Here is an 18,360-nt window from a genome sequence, read left to right as displayed (position 1 = left end):
TGAAACTGGGTAATTTGTAAGAAAATGAAATTTATTGCTTACAGTTTCAGAGGCTGGGAAGCTCAAAGTCCAGGGAACTCATCTGGTGAGGGGCTTATTGGTGGTGGCTTTACAGCAATGCAGGGGGCTCACATGGCAGAAAATGGTGGAGCAGAGAGAAAGAGACTCTCAGGTGCTCCCCTTTTTAAGCCCTCAGAACCATGCCCATGACCACCATTAAACCATCAACTTAATTATCTCTTCAAGGCCCCCCCTTTAATTATCACAGTAAGATTTCCCACCCTCAACAGTTAAAGGGGAGATTAAGTTTTGGGGGGACATTCAATCCAAGGCACCCAGTGTGATGGTTAATTTTGTGTTAACTTGCCTAGGCTATGGTGCCCAGGGTTTGGTAAAACATCAGTCAAGATGTGGCTGTGAAGGTACAGTAGTCCCCTCTTATCCATGGTTTCACTTCCAAAGTTTAGTACAAGAAGCTATTTTCAGACAGAGAGAGAGAGACTACGGTCACATAACTTTTTATTATAGTATATTGTTATAATTGTTCTATATTATTTTTAGTTATTGTTGTTAACTTCTTAATAATTTATAAATTGAACTTTATCATAAGTATGTATATAGGAAAAAACATGCTGTAGTATATATAGGGTTAAATACCATCCATGGTTTCAGGCATCCACCAGGGAGGGGGGGGTCTTGGAATGTATTCCCTGCAATAAGGGGGGACTACCATATATTTTAGATACAATAACATTTACAGTCAGTTGGCTTTGAGTAAAGCAGATTACCTTCCACACTTGTGGGTGTGACTCATCCAATCAGTTGAAGGCTTTAAGAGTAAAGACAAAGGCTTCCCAAAGTGGAAGAAATTCTCTTCGAGATTGCAGCATAGATGCCCTGCCTGAATTTCCAGACTGCTGCACTGTGAAATCCAGACTCAAGACTGCAACATCCACTCTTACCTGAACTTCCAGCCTGCCAGTCAGTCTGCCCTACTCTCTCTCTCTCTCTCCCCCCCCCGTCACTCCCTCCCTCCCTATTGCCTATTGGTTCTGTTTCTCTGGAGAACCCTGAGTAGTTGTAATGGATTGAATTCTATCCCCCCAAAACTCACTGAAGCTTGAATTGTGTCCCCCAAGTTTTATGTATTAAAAACTTAGCCCCCACTGTGACTGTTAAGAGGGTGGGAAATCCTATTATGGTAATTGAAAGGTGGAGCCTTGAAGAGGTGATTGGACTGTAGGACTGTGCAGTAGTGAATGNATGAAACTGGGTAATTTGTAAGAAAATGAAATTTATTGCTTACAGTTTCAGAGGCTGGGAATCTCAAAGTCCAGGGAACTCATCTGGTGAGGGGCTTCTTGGAGGTGGCTTTACAGCAATGCAGGGGGCTCATATGGCAGGAAATGGTGGAGCAGAGAGAGACTCTCAGGTGCTCTCCTTTTAAAGCCCTCAGAACCACGCCCATGACCACCATTAAACCATCAACTTAATTATCTCTTCAAGGCCCCCCCTTTCAATTATCACGGTAAGATTTCCCACCCTCAACAGTTAAAGGGGAGATTAAGTTTTGGGGGGACATTCAATCCAAGGCACCCAGTGTGATGGTTAATTTTGTGTTAACTTGGCTAGGCTATGGTGCCCAGGGTTTGGTAAAACATCAGTCAAGATGGGGCCGTGAAGGTACAGTAGTCCCCTCTTATCCATGGTTTCACTTCCAAAGTTTAGTACAAGAAGATATTTTCAGACAGAGAGAGAGAGACTACGGTCACATAACTTTTTATTATAGTATATTGTTATAATTGTTCTATCTTATTGTTAGTTATTGTTGTTAACTTCTTAATAATTTATAAATTGAACTTTATCATAAGTATGTATATAGGAAAAAAACATGCTGTAGTATATATAGGGTTAAATACCATCCATGGTTTCAGGCATCCACCAGNCCCCCCCCCGTCACTCCCTCCCTCCCTATTGCCTATTGGTTCTGTTTCTCTGGAGAACCCTGAGTAGTTGTAATGGATTGAATTCTATCCCCCCAAAACTCACTGAAGCTTGAATTGTGTCCCCCAAGTTTTATGTATTAAAAACTTAGCCCCCACTGTGACTGTTAAGAGGGTGGGAAATCCTATTATGGTAATTGAAAGGTGGAGCCTTGAAGAGGTGATTGGACTGTAGGACTGTGCAGTAGTGAATGAATTAAAAATGGTGGTCAGGGGCGAGGTTGTGAGGGCTTTAATAAGAGAGTAAGTGAGGAGTTTGCTCTTTGCTCTCTCTGCTCTGTCATTTCACAATATGATACCCTGTGTCACTGGAGTCGCCACCAAGACCCTCACCAGCTGTGTTCCCTGGACTTTGGATGTCCTAGCCTCAGAAATTGTAAGCAATACATTTTGTTTTCTTACCAAGTTCCCAGTCCTGTGTATTTTGTTATAAGTAAAAGAAATGGGTTAATATAGTAATATACTCAATAATGTACTTTAATATATATTCTACATCACTTGTTATGCATCAGGATACACATCATTTGAGTCTTGGGAGTACAGTCCAGGGCATCTGTATTTGGGACAAGTTCTGCAGTTGGTGTGCTGAGTTTAGAACTACATAATGCCCATCACATCAGATTTGATTAAAAGCTTCCTGATGTACACTGTGTGCTTATTGTATAAAGCCCAAAATGGGAACAGGAAGTAACATTTATTAAACACCTACAATGTACCAGGCACTGGACTAGGCTCTTCCACATGTACAAGGGATCTTCAAAATGTTTATGGAAAATGTGTATTATGAAAAACCTATGCATGGATTGTAAAAATTTTTTGCACCAAAATAAACTTGTACTAACTTGTAACATGTCTGAACAGGATCTAGTTTTAGGCACTAAGAAGGATAAGACATCAGTTTGAAAAGAGTCCCCATCAAAGCAACATGAATTCTGCTAAAATTGAGGCAAGAACACACATCAAATTTATGGAGAAGCTTGGGTGGAAGAAGGGCAAAATTATTGATGCTTTACAAAAAGCTTATGGGCTCCCTGTACTCTCCAGCTGCCAAAAAAAAAAAAAAAAAGCTTATGGGAAAATCCCCCAAAGAAATCGTCAATTTACAAATGGATAACTCATTTTAAGAAGGGACGAGACAATACTGAAGATGAAGCCCACAACAGCAGACCATCACATCAATTTGCAAGGAAAAAAATTAATCTTGTTCCTGCACTAATTGAAGAGGACTGATGATTAACAGCAGAAACAACAGCCAACACCACAGAAACCTCAGCTAGTTCAGCTTACACAATTCTGACTGAAAATTAAAGTTGAGCAAACTTTCCACTCTGAGGGTGCCAAAACAGTTGTGCCCAGATCAGCTGCAGACAAGAACAGAGCTTTCAGTGGAATTTTCAAACAAGTAGAATCCAGTTCCTGAAGCATTTCTTCAAAGAATTATAAGAGGAGATGAAACATGGCTTTACCAGTGTGATCCTAAAGACAAAGCACAATCAAAGCCGTGGCTCCCAAGAGGTGGAAGTGGTTCAATCAAAGCAAAAGCTGACCTGTCAAGAGCAAAGCTCCTGGCAACAGTTTATTGGGATGCTCAAGGCATTCTTCTTGTTGACTTTCTGGAGGGCCAAAGAATCATAACATCTGCTTATTATGAGAACGTTTTAAGAAAGATAGCCAAAGCTGTAGTAGGAAAATGCCCAGGAAAGCTTCACCAGAGAGTCCCTCTCCACCACGACAATGCTTCTGCTCATTCCTCTCATCAAACAAGGGCAATTTTGCAAGAGTTTTGATGGAAATTATTAGACATCCAACTTACACTCCTAATTTGGCTCCCTCTGACTTCTTTTTGTTTCCTAATCTTAAAAAAATCTTTAAAAGGCACCCATTTTTCTTCAGTTAATAATGTTAAAAAGACCATATTGACATGGCTAAGTTCCCAGGACCCTCAGTTCTTTGGAGATGGACTCAGTGGCGGGTATCATTACTGCCCAAAGTGTCTTGAACTTGATGGATCTCATGTTGAGAAATAGAGTTTATATTTTTTATTTTATCTTTTAATTCCATTTTTCCACAAACCTTTTTAAGTCCCCTCTAACTATCTCATGTCTTACCCAATCCTCTTAATACCACAGAATAGGCCTAATAACCTCAACAAGCTGGGGTAACTTGCTAAGGATGCCCATTCGTCTGTTCATCAAATATTTGCCGAGCAGCTGATGTGGGTCAGCCCCTTGGCATGGCCCTGGGGATAGAAGCATGAATGGTCCCCCCATGGAGCTAAAATTCTGGAAAGGATACCCAATAACACTCAAGTGAACAAGGAACAAATACACATTTTATGGCATGTGAAAATGCCATGAAGAAAATGAGTAGGGTGGAGTTAGGGGGAATCACTGTGGGACGGGTCTGCCAGTTAAGTTAGTTAGAGAAGAGTTAGATAATTTAAGCTCACTGAGACCTGAAGGAAGCCAAATGAAGAGTGGGGGTCTGAGGAAGGGACATCCCAGGCTCTGCAGGGCAGAGATACAATCAGAACTGCTTTTGTACGGTTACATCTGAGCTGCCTGTGAATCATCCCAGTGGTGACACACCAGTGAGAAATCCAAAGAAAGAATCTGACTTGGAGATATGAATCTAGGAGTGGTTAGCAGACAGATGGTGTTGAAAGACATGGAAATGATAAGAACAACCGAAGAGAGACTCTGTAGGCAGAGGTTAGAGTCCAGGACCGAGACCCAAGGGACTGCAGCAGCAGGAGTGGCTGCAAAGAAAGCTGAGCAGGAGGGGTTGCTGAAGTGGATGGGAGGAAATCCAGTGGAGGGAGTGCGGTGGAAGCCAAGCTAGTCAGTGGCGGGTCCAGAATTCAGATGCAGGTGTGTCTGGGTCCAATGCCCATGCTCTGCTCTCCACATACACCTGGTACATTCAGAGAGTTAGACAGTGATGCACTGCACTTGTACTGCCCTCTGAAAATCACTTTGGCATATATGAGTGCAGCTGATGCCTATGATTTTTAGAAAGCAAGTGAGAAAATACTGTTACTATCTCTGTATAACAGATAAGGACACTGCTGTGGATTGAATGTCCCCCTGAAACCCAAAGCTCATTGAGACTTGACCCCCATTGTAACAGTGCTAAGAGGGTGGTGTTTGAAAGCTGAGACCTTAAAGAGGAGATGGGATTGTGAGAACTATGTTCTCATGAATGGATTGATCTATTCATGGGTTAAAGAGTTCCCATGGGTGTGGACTGGTGGCTTTATAAGGAGAGCACATGAGAGAGCTCTTGCCATCCTCGCCATGTGGTACCCTGTCTCCATCTCTACGAGACCCTGTAGAAAGTTTCCACCAAGAAGAAGGCCCTCACCAGATGCACCCCATGACCATAGACTTCCCAGCCTCCAAAACTGTAAGAAATAAATTTCACTTCTTCATAAATCACCCAGTTTCAGGTACTCTGTTATAAGCAATAGAAAATGGACTACTACAGACACAAAGAGAGGTGGAGTAACTAGTGGACTGTGGAGCCAGGATCTGAGCCCAGGTCTTCAGACGGCTGGCTGAGTTTCCTTCCTGCTTAATTCAAACCCTTAAAGTTGCCCAACCCTTAAAGATAATTTGTACAGCTTTTTAAAAGTGCTCATTAAAAAAGCACCTATTGAAAGAAATAGTGTGCAAAAAGAATTATCCTATTGTTGCAAATTACTGATGAAGAGGTCATCTGGGACAAGTGGAAGGAAAGTAAGAGTGATCTTTCTGAACAGCAGAGATCTGGACTTAGAGGAAACAGTCAAGAAAATATTCAAGGTTTTTTTCCCAAACGCTCATGCATTGTATTTTTCTTGACCTAAGACCTCCTGATTGGAGCTCCCAAGTTTTCTCTCAACTCCTTGACCTCCAATGAACCATTTTAGTGACTTCAAACAAATGGTCAGCTGCCAAGAAACCTTAGCAAGAGAGTTTCCAGCCCCAGGATCTGAGGGAAAACACAAGGGAGTGACTGACCTGAGACTTAGTCAAAGGGTCACTGAAAGCAGAAAAAGTACATCTCAAAACCGTCTTGTAGTATTTGGGAAAGTGTTTCTTCCAAAAAACGGGAATGACCGTCATAAATGGGGATGGAAGGGAACAAGGGGCACAGAAAGCCCATTTGGAAAAGAATGATCTCCCAGAGGAAACTAGTGAGGAAGACCACATGCTGCTTCTAGTAAGGGCCCGCCCGTCACTGGCCAGCTCTGTGTGGGATCACACAGGGACAGTCCATATCAGCTCCCCCTGTTATGGGCTGAATTTCATCCTCCCCTAAATTCATATGCTAAAGCTCCAACCCCAGTCCCTCAGAATATGACTTGATTTGGAAATAAAGTTGTTGCAGATGTAGTTAGTTTGAGATGAGTTCATTAGGGTGGGCCCCTAATCCAATATGACTGCTGTCTTTATAATAGAGAGAAATTCGGACACAGAGACATACAAAGTGGGAATACCACGTGAAGATGAGACAGAGATTGGGGTGATGCTTCTACAAGCCAAGGAACACCAAAAACCAGCAAACCTCCAGCAGCTGGGGGAGAAGCCTGGAAGAGATTTTCCCTCACAGCCTTCAGAAGGAACCAGCCCTGCTGACACCTTGATCTTGGACTTCCAGCCTCCAGAACTGTGAGACAAGAAACGACTGCTATTTAAGCCACTCAGTCTGTGGTACTTTGTTCCTGCAGCCTAGCAGACTCATGTTGTATACATTCTCTTGAGCAGTAGCATGTGCTTTGGAAGTTGGCAGTTTGAGTTGCATACAAGGCTGAGTGGACTTTGCTTTTTTGCTCAGAGCTGTTTGCCACTTGGCACTAAAATATAAAGACTAGACTCACCTATGTCCAGGCCCTCAAAATTACATAAGTGCCAATAATCACCACCCTCCAAGGAAACAGAAAAGTGGGGAGTCCCCCTGGTGTCACCCCCTAGATCTCCCCGCCCACTTATTTCCTTCATCCCAGGGTGGTGGGCATCTTATCTGATGGGTAAACTAGGAAGAATCAAGTGCCATGCTTATTCCACCCCTGCCCTTTTCCCCCTTGGGAATGAGCTGCCCCAGAGAGCGCTCCTCGTTCGTCTCTGCTCCCCCAGGAGCACAGGATGTGGGCCGAGCCTGGGGGATCAGCCTGTGCGGGGCCAGAGCCTGCCATCAGCAGGGCAAGTTCTCTAAAAGACAAGCCACACCCTGGTCCAAGCCTTTATCCATCATAAAGGACATTCTTTATCTTCCATCTGCTTTTCTCTCAGTTCTTTTTTCAATTTTCTTATTTCTCATTTGTTCAGAACCCAGGCAGGGAAGAAGAAGGCTATTTTCTGAGCTCCCTCAAGGGCCCTGACCAAACAGAGGGAAGGGTGGAAGCATCAATATCCTTCCTCCCAGGAAGCTTTTCAGCTTCCAGACAAAATGCCACAATTACACCAGCATCCTCAAGATATGGTCCAGCCAGGGGTTTGCCTATCAAGCAAGGGTCCCAGCCCTAGCTCAGGGAAAATGAAGTAAGGATGTTCCTGTATACTCACCCCAGAAATGTCACAGCTCTGTAACTGAAAGGAGCCACTCAAAAGGTTCTTCCCAAACAAAGAAGGTCTGCTTGGAGATAAATCTGTGTCCCACGCCAGCAGTATAAATGGCTGGCAGCATTGAAATGTCAGTTTCTTCCGCTAAATGTCCTTGTTTTTAACATGGCCATTGAATTTAGCAACAGGAGGTCCTTGGTGATCTTGGACAGAGCAAACCCATTCTCTATCCAAAGCATTCAAGAAACACTGAATTCTATGTCCCCTTTTGGGAGCTTCATAATGCATATCGGCATATTAAAAGGCAAAAAAAGGAAAGAAATCTCCTAAATTTTGCTTAACACAGACTTTTTGATCCACAACCCTTTTTAGGCAGAAAATCTGTGAATATCTCATTAAATATTGGGGACTTGAGGGGGCCAAACATTCATTTAGGAAGTTTGGATGAAAAGAAAATGAATTTTAAAAGGTGGTTGTAAAGGAAAAACCAGAACCAAGAGCTGTCTTGCTTATTTAGTGACTGAGTTATTTTTAGAACGGCAGAGAGGAAGAGAGCACAGAAAAGGGAATGGCCAATGTGAGAAATGGAATAATTTATGGAGCAAGTCTCTCAAGGGGTTTATAACTGAGAAGTTTTTACTTGGTAAATATTTCTTATATCAATGACAAATAAAAGGAAGTGAAATCCAAACTTTGTAAGTCTTAAATGTAAAATAGATGAATAATCATTCTTTTAAGATATTTCCAAAGAAGTTGGCCTAACAATTCTAAGTCACTCTTATCAATATTGAAGATTTATTGCAACTGTTTGTATTTGGGGAGTTATGGATAAAACTCTGAATCTCTCTCTCTACAAAAGGCTCCTCCAATGGGCATCAGGGAATTCACCCCTAGTTTTCAGGGTTGCCACCAAAGCTGGGATCCAGGAAGTCAGGAAGTTACAGCAGCCACCCAGAGATCAGGAAAATGCAGAAAACCACCGCAATGGTCACGGATGCCCACAGCCCCGGGCTGGTAATAGTCAAGGGGACATGAAAAAGGCTACAAATTTATCTGTTCAAGCCCACACACCTGCCGCAGCCTTAACTTTCCAAACCTGGCAAAGATGAATCTTCTAAACTTTATCCTAAAGCCTACAGGCAAGAGAGTCTCAGAAATAGAGTTCCCAGGTTTGCAACCTCTGAGATACAGGAAAGCGCAAAGAGGGGCTGGGAACAGTGCTGACAACATCTGGCACAACCTCTTTGCCCCTTTCCCTTCTCCACACCCACCTCTGCTCCCCTCCGCATTAAGAATCTACAACAGGGCACACTGTAACAGAAGATCAATGGAAGGACTGAGCCCAGCACAAGTGGAGTCAGGGCCCTGGAAGTGGGGTGGGTGAGACCGAAGCGCAAAAGAGCTATGGGGGTGGAAGAGAAAAAATAGGAGGTCCAAAGTGGATGAGCTTTTCCTCCGTACCACAAGACAATGCCCATGTTGGAGCAAGGATTATGGTCTGAGGCCAGTGGAGACACTATAGCAGGGAGCAGAGAAGCCATAGCTACAACACCCCTTGTGAACACTGGAATGGGCTGGAATGTACAAGATCTGTATGTTCTTCCAGGCTTTCTGGGTGTGCTCACATTAGGACCCTTTGGGCAAGGACGATACTGTTTTCCTTTCATGACAGCACTGAGGACTGAGGATCGACAGTTGGTCCTCCATATCCATGGGTTCCACATCCGTGGATTCAACCAACCATGGATAGAAAATATTTGGAGGAAAAAAAAACAATAAAAAATAACAATGCAATAATAAAAAATAATATAAATAAAAAACCAATATTGTTTAACATCTATTGCCTAGCATTTACATTGTTTAGGTATTATAAGTAATCTAGAGATGATTTAANATCAGGAAAATGCAGAAAACCACCGCAATGGTCACGGATGCCCACAGCCCCGGGCTGGTAATAGTCAAGGGGACATGAAAAAGGCTACAAATTTATCTGTTCAAGCCCACACACCTGCCGCAGCCTTAACTTTCCAAACCTGGCAAAGATGAATCTTCTAAACTTTATCCTAAAGCCTACAGGCAAGAGCGTCTCAGAAATAGAGTTCCCAGGTTTGCAACCTCTGAGATACAGGAAAGCGCAAAGAGGGGCTGGGAACAGTGCTGACAACATCTGGCACAACCTCTTTGCCCCTTTCCCTTCTCCACACCCACCTCTGCTCCCCTCCGCATTAAGAATCTACAACAGGGCACACTGTAACAGAAGATCAATGGAAGGACTGAGCCCAGCACAAGTGGAGTCAGGGCCCTGGAAGTGGGGTGGGTGAGACCGAAGCGCAAAAGAGCTATGGGGGTGGAAGAGAAAAAATAGGAGGTCCAAAGTGGATGAGCTTTTCCTCCGTACCACAAGACAATGCCCATGTTGGAGCAAGGAGTATGGTCTGAGGCCAGTGGAGACACTATAGCAGGGAGCAGAGAAGCCATAGCTACAACACCCCTTGTGAACACTGGAATGGGCTGGAATGTACAAGATCTGTATGTTCTTCCAGGCTTTCTGGGTGTGCTCACATTAGGACCCTTTGGGCAAGGACGATACTGTTTTCCTTTCATGACAGCACTGAGGACTGAGGATCGACAGTTGGTCCTCCATATCCATGGGTTCCACATCCGTGGATTCAACCAACCATGGATAGAAAATATTTGGAGGAAAAAAAAACAATAAAAAATAACAATGCAATAATAAAAAATAATATAAATAAAAAACCAATATTGTTCCTCCATATCCATGGGTTCCACATCCGTGGATTCAACCAACCATGGATAGAAAATATTTGGAAGAAAAAAAACAATAAAAAATAACAATGCAATAATAAAAAATAGTATAAATAAAAAAACAATATTGTATAACATCTATTGCCTAGCATTTACATTGTTTAGGTATTATAAGTAATCTAGAGATGATTTAAGGTATACTGGAGGATGGGCACGGGTTATGTGCAAATGCTATGCCATTTTATTTCAGGGACTTGAGCATCCGTGGATTTTGGTATCCGTGGGGGTCCTGAGACCAATCCTCCAAAAATACCAAGGGACGACTGTATATGAAATGATCAAATCCAGGACTCTGCTAGTTGGTAGAGGGCCTCTGTGTGAATTAGAAAAAGGACCTGGGAAGATGAGGCTTCACCCCAAAGCACAAGGCTTGGCAAGCTCAGTGCCAGCTACACTTCAGCCTGCATTCATCCCTTTGGGGATGCAGTGAATCCTGCACAACCATACACAGCAGCCCCAATCAAATCCTAGCAAAAGCCTAACCTGCAGCAAATTCATATACAGGAAGTTTGGGCAGGTTTATTCACCATATCATCACTTTTTATCAGCATCCGTCTTTAGTTATCATTAAAAAGGCTGAACAATTTAGAAAAAGAGTTGAGAAGGATAGAGAGGATTTACATGCTGCTCCAAAGAAAGATTCCAATTCCATAGGAGAGATATAAATCTTAAAATAAATGAAAAGGAAATGTGAATTGAGCAAACCAGTGTCTATAAACACAAGAAGGGGACGTGGTAAGATGACATCCCCCAAATCCAGCAGAGTCAATATCAACCATAGTTAGCACAAGCCTCTAGGTAGGATGAATCATACTGAGAAATAGGTTTTCCATCTCAAAAGGCAACCTGAGAACTAGGCACGGAAACTAAGCTGCGGATCTCCAAGAGATGACGCATTGCAAAAATCGAAGCAGCTGAGTGAATATAATGAGACAGGTTGCCTTTCTCCTGCCTGCCCTCGTCTCCAAAAAAATTTAGGCAAAAGAATCAAACGAGGCATTAAGCAGCACCAAGGAGACAAGATGAGGGAGAGGAAAGCATTTTTTTATTACCTGAATGTTGAGATATATGTGAAATAGGTTTAGAACGAATTATCTCCTCCAATTCTCCAGGATCTGGTTCAGATCCAATAACTGTACAGCTACCATATCAAATATGTCTTGCATCTTACATATAGTGGCCAACTCTTTAAAAACAGTCATTTTTACATCATGACTTTATTATTTAACTCTTATTAATGAACATACTTAATCACATTAAGAATGCAAGTAAACAACTTAGTGTTAATTTTATTCTTTTGAAGTTGAAACCAGTTACTGAAGTCTCCAAATCTCAAACCTGCTTCTCTGTCCCTATTTCTCTGACCACTCAATGTCCTTTGATACTTTCAATGGCCACTCCTTCTTTCTCCTTTTCCTTTCTTGACTTCTGAGACATAGCACTCTTCTAGTTTCCCTTTTTCCTCTCTGGATACCCCCTTTGCTCTTCTCTTCAACTTTTTGTTTCCTTTGAGCCCCTCTTAAATTGGAGGAATTCTCTAGAATTTAGCCTTTATAGATGCGATCTCTGAAGATGACTCCAAAGGCCATATTTCCAAACCTAATCCTATCTTGAGGCTTAGACTCATTTTTCCAAATAGGTGTGGACATCTTCACTCACCTATCCCACAGGTACTTCAAATTACTCAGAGGGGACTAATCACCTTCCTTCCAACACTGCTACCTGTCCTGTGTTTCCCATCTGCTATGGATGGAATGTTTGTGTCTTCCCAAAATTCATGTTGAAATTCTAACCCCCCAAGGTGATGGTATTAGAAGTTGGGGCCTTTGGGGGGTGATTAGGTCATGAGGTTGGATCCTCATGAATGGGATTAGTATCCTTATAAAAGAGGCCTCAGAGAGACCCCTTCCACTACACGAGGACACAGCATACAGATGGCCATCTATGAACCAAGAAGCAGGCTCTCACCAGACACCAAATCTGCTGGCACCTTGATCTTGGACTTTCCATTCTCCAGAACTGTGAGCAATGAATTTCTGTTGTTTATAAGCCACCCAGTTTATAGTATTTTGTTATAGCAGCCCAAATGAACTAAGACACCATCTCAGCTAACATTCCTACCATGTATCAAATCACCCATGTTGGAAATTTTTGTCTTCAACAACTGTCTTCAACTCACCTGCCACATTGAATCATCTGGAAGTTCTGTCCTCTCCACCTGTATAAAAGCTCCCAAGTTTATCCCTTCTGATGGTAGAGTCAAATACATGACCTTTTGTGTAACTGAGATGGAGGTACCCTATATGTTTGATTTCAAGCTTACTGGGAAAGGCCCAATCCTATAAAATAATTCCTCTCTGCTAGCAGACCCCTGAAGTTCCTTTAATAGGCACGGTTTTTGTTATAAAATTAGAAATAATCCTAAATGCCAGAGGCTCTGGAAAGGTAACACCCTACGTGGAAAGGACACCAGAGTGTCAATGTTGGATCATACAGTCTTCCAGTGAAAAAGGGGATGGGGGAAGGGGAGAGTGGGAGGGTGAAAAACTGGAGGGTGGGGGATTAGGCTGAGGATGAGGAAGAGAGAGGGAGGGTGCAGCTAGCAGTGGCTGGGGTGGCACTTCCTGAACACGCAGACCGAGAAAGTACACTTGAACCAACCCAGCCAGAATCAACTAAAATATACTTTTGCGCTGAAGGTGAATTAAAAAAAGTTCATGAGGATGAGAGCCAAGGAAGACAGGAAATACTTTTATAAAAAGATTCACAGAGACTCTTCTCTTATTTCTATGATAAACAGAATGGAGCAGCTTCCCAGAATTATAATAAGACACAATGAATGGGAAAGTTCTAAATTTATGTGAAATCAGCTTTTGAAGTCTCTGAAATTGCTGCAGTGGGAAATACTGCCTAAGCACTTCCAAGTTCACAAATAGATCTTCCTCTTGGAGTTTTCACAGCCAAGTCTTCAAAACTTGGCCACTACTGCCATAACAGTCCATAAATATCCAACTGTCTCTGCAGTAAGTGTATTATGACTAGCACGTTTTTCTGCCTCCCTGGGGTCGGATCATATTAACTTGGTGAGAATTGCTTTTTGTGAAGACGATCCATGTTGGAATAACTCCCATGTAATTTAAGTCATTTTCTGCCTTAGTTCCCAATGGAGCCAGAAAGAGGAATGGATGGGGTCAAGAACAGCAAAGAGGCAATCAGTTGCAAAATTTAAAGATTTGGCAGCTGGAGAATTGAACCATGGGCCTTAGTATATTAGTCAGGGTTCTCCAGAGAGACAGAATCAATAGGATATGTTATAATTATATGCAGCTGATGGTGTCCTTGGTATAAGTCCTGGAACCCAAAAGCTGAAGAGTCTTGAGCTCTGATGTCCATGGACAGGAGGGAAGAGTGTATTCCAACTCCAGCAGATTGAGACAGAGCATCACCTCTTTCCTCTGTCTTTTGTTCTCTCTGGACCCCCAGCAGATTGGACGGTTCCCAACCACATTGAGGATGGGTCTTTCCCACCCAGTCCACTCAGACTCTCATACTAATCTCTGCTGGAAACACCCTCACAGACACACCTAAAAAGATAGCTTTACCAGGTTTCTCAGCATTCCTTCATCTAACCAAATTGACACCTAGAATTAACCTACATACTTAGGTGAGAAATAAACTAACTCCTGACATTCAGTTGTAAAGATCTGAGGAGACCAGCCCCAGAGATAGCTGTGTCACTGCTCATGAGGGCCACATGTCTACAAACTTAATAACTGTCTACTTGTCTATGACAAGGGAACAGGAACTCTACCCACAAAGCAAGATATGATTCATGTAGCCCAATGAGAGCAACACTGAAATTTTTTGTTTTTTGTTTTTTTTTAAAAAGATGACCGGTAAGGAGATCTTAACCCTTGACTTCGTGTTGTCAGCACCACGCTTTCCCAAGTGAGCTAACTGGCCATCCCTATATAGGCATCCGAACCTGTGGCCTTGGTGTTATCAGCACCACACTCTCCCAAGTGAGCCATGGGCCGGCCCTAACACTGAAGTTTTGTGGGTACAAAAGGTCAAGGGTAATCCAGCTAAAACAGGTTTATTGTAGTCTTTTTGGAAATTGTATGTGAGCACATTTTCTTGCAAAAACGGGGGACTTGGTGATTTTTCAAATTGCAAAATCATTTATGACAATTTAACTAGCCAAGCATGAAGTCAGCCACTATTGCAGGAAGAAGCCTCCACTGAAATTAATTTGGCATCTACTGAAATAGGATACCAAATATAATGAACAAAAAGGAATTCCAATTTTTTTAGAGCTCAAGGGAAGCTAAGAGATCATCTGTCCCAACCCCAGCCTTTCCTTCACTGATGAGGCGGCCAAGGCCCAGGATGTTCTGTCCCTTCCTGAGTTCTAAGAATGAGCCCAGGTAGCTGGACACCCAGGCCTCTGTGTCCCTCATTCCACCATGCATTCCCTCAGAGAAGTGAGACATCTCATTTTGGAAAAAATAATTGATATGGAAAAAAAGACAAATTATACTTGCTTCTACACTAACAGATCAATGATTTAATCCAAAGCTAGAAGCTAAAACTATGTAGAAAATTAGACACCCAAGCCATTTCTCACTCCTCAGACATACAAAGAAAATAATGGCAATACTTTTTAGACCATGACAAAGAATTGTGGCATATTACAGTGATTATTTCCCCAAATCACTGGCTCTGGCTAATTAATACTTTAACAGAAAATTTTGCCCCAGGAACTCTTAACAGTTTTATAGCAAAACAAGGAAGCAAGGATCCAACATTTCATCTGTGCTCTGCTTTGACTTGATAGAAAAGGTGTCAGGTCCTGGACAGCTTCTGTCTACACAAAATGGGAAGGAATAGGGAGTAATTAATAAGTGGTATTATTACGATGGATTCTTATTCAATATTTACAAAGGACAAACCTAAGAAAGAAACATTGGCTCCTTCCCAATGAGTTTACTGTTTCGAGATTTAGAGGCGTGGGACAGAGAGGCAGGAAGAGCAGACTGCGCCACATGCTGTGATCTGGCTTTTCACAAAGAGCCATTGTTCCCGGGACTCTGGGTACTTGGCCAAGGCTGCAGGTTGGACCTTAATCCCAGAGCCTCATTCTGATGGAAGATTCATCTACTCACTCAGCATATGAGGAGATGATGCCATGCAGGATTTCAGGAAGAAAAAAAGCAACCTATTAGAGGCATATATGTACACTTTTTTAAGTCCCTGTTTTTAATTCTTTTGGGTACATACCGAGGAGTGGAATTGCTGGGTTTACAATATGCTAATTCTCTGTTTAACTTTCTGAGGAACCCACCCTTAGAGCATTTGGAGCCAGTAATGAGCTGAGTCTAACTAAAGCTGAGACAAAGCCCAGACTCAGCACAAGTGCAGGGTAGATGACCGGTGTAGCCTATGGCATTGGCCTAACAGAAAGGGCATGCCCTTCATGGGACATTATTATTTACTTCAGTGTTTTTGGTATTGTTTGCAGCTGTATTGGGGTATGATCACAGGCCATAAAATTTGCCCTATTGTAAGTGTACAATTCAGTGATTTTTAATTACACTTATAGAGTTGTGCAACCATCATTACAATCCAGTTTTAGAATATTTCCATCACCCTCCAAAATATTCTTGTGCTCATTTGCAGTCAAAGCCACCCCAGCCCCAGGCATCCACTGGTCTGCTTTTTGTCTTTCTCTACTTCCCATTTCCAGACATTTAATATATATATAGAATCATAGTATATGAACCCTTTTGCATCTGACATACCAAGTGTGAATACAAGGGGTCTTCGAAAAGTTCATGGAAAGATTCGTATTATCTTTTAATTCCATTTTCCCACAAACTCTTTGAAGTACTTTTGTATTAGTCTACTAGCTCAGAGGTGCATAAAAATGTTGTATATCTTTAATTTCTTAAACCCAGCCCCTGCCCTGCAGGAGTATAGGGAAGTCCATTCTCAGGCATCATTGGGGCCTTGAAAGCAGAGGATCTCCTTCCGTAGAGTCATGCAAAAATCCCGGAGGATTTTTGTACCCATTGGAATAAAGGCCATTTATTCTTCATCCCATCAGTCTTGCTGCTGATAGCCTCATTATCCCATACAGGGGTTCTTCTAGTGAGAAGGCAGGTTGTTCTGCTATTCCCAATGACAATCCTGGGCACCAGTACCTGCTGAAGGCTCCTGAGGTCCAATAGATGCATCACATAGCTGTGAGATTCCAAGAGCTTGTCATCTGTCCTGGTGTTGCAGGGACTGAGACTTGAGTCCTTGATGCTCATGAGACCACCAGACCCTTCCCCTTTCCCAATCTGGAGGAGTCACTCCTCCCTCCAACTGCTGTGAAATCTCCCCACTCCACCCCACCCTGGATCTCTCCCCTCTCCCTCCAGGACACTGGGGGTAGGTAATGTATTTACTGAGATCCAAATTTCTTCAAAGACAAGAAGAAAGTTATTCTTCTAAGAGCTGTTGCTTCAAATCCTGCAAATCCCCTTGGGGTAGGAATCACAAAGAGACTAGCTACCAACTCAAAACAGAGGGGACTAGGGGTGGGGAGGAACACAAGGGGCATGAAACACAAGTTAATATCTCACTAAATACCCTACCACTGCTTTGCATTTACCTCCCACAAAACCACATCAGTGAAACAGCTAAAAAGCATGTTTTAATTTCAGTCTTCTTAGCTGCACTTAGACTTTGTCTAGTAATGAAAGTGTGAAGGAGGATGGAGGCATGAAACTAGACTATTCAGGCTAAGAAACAGAGCTGACTCTAACACTGGAGATAATGATAGCGACTAACACTATGTGCCAGGCATCATTCTAAATGTTTTACATGTATTATCCTTCCATCATCACAGAATGTTTAGGTAGTAGGTGTTGTAGGTCCAAATCCCTTTCTAAAACCTTTAGAGTAATTTCCATTTCAGAATGCGGAATTTTTTGGATTTTAAAAAGGTCATACAATGCATGTACTTTATATAACATAACACCCCAACCAGATCTGAAGCAGGTCTCATACAAATTAATGAATGTTCCTTGAACAAAACAAATAAATAATCACACCGAGGACCTAACTAAAGATTGTAAATAGCTTACATCAGTTGGGTCAGGTGTTGCCACCAAATGAATTAAGAAAAGACTTTTGGTTCTCAGAATTTTGGGGATTTGGGACCTGTACAATACTCCCCATCTTACAGATAAAGAGAATGAGGCACAGCAAGATTAAATAACTTGTCCAAAGTCATATAGCTAAGAAGTGGTAGGGGCACTCAGTGCTTCAGGGGCCTACCCCGCTGAGAGCAAGTGAGGGGAAACTACCATGACCACTTTCTAGAGAAACCAGGAACTCACCCGCAGCCTTCCCACTCCAAAGCTCTGGGCAGCCCCCTGTGTGACCTCTTTCAGCTCAGAGCTTCTCTGATGCTCATTTTAATTCGCTTTAATATGGTGTAAAATAGTGGAAACGAGCCCAGTCCCACGGTCCCCAGAGGACAGCTGTGACAAAGATTCTTTTGCCTGAATTATCCCAGTAGTTAATCAAAAACTAGGGAACTTTATTATATATTTTTTCTCTCTCTCTATTTTCCTAAGCTCTCTTCCTGAATGACACCAGTTTTGCCCTGCACTGGTTTTTAAAATATTCCCCATATGGGGTTCCCCACCCTACCCTGGCTCACTCCACATAAAGCAGCCTCTGGCCTCATCTCCCCCTCTTACAAACCACACTAGCTTTAGGGCTTGGAAACTGAGTCTGGGGGCAGTGGGCAGTTACTGACTTGCTAGCACTCCTGCCCTGCTCTTGGAGTTAACCTCAGGGGCCGGTGTTGAGGGCCAGGCAGCAGGCGGTCTAGACAGCGAAGCTGAAACCTTCCGGGATACCAGGAGAGGACGCATCCGCCTTTTCCCGTTTTGGGTGAAGATTCCCCCCCCCCCCCCCCCCCCCCCCCCCCC

This window comes from Galeopterus variegatus, unplaced genomic scaffold, assembly GCF_000696425.1.
Source record: "Galeopterus variegatus unplaced genomic scaffold, G_variegatus-3.0.2 Scaffold4565, whole genome shotgun sequence".
Lineage (NCBI taxonomy): Eukaryota > Metazoa > Chordata > Mammalia > Dermoptera > Cynocephalidae > Galeopterus > Galeopterus variegatus.
This window is presented reverse-complemented; position numbering follows the sequence as displayed.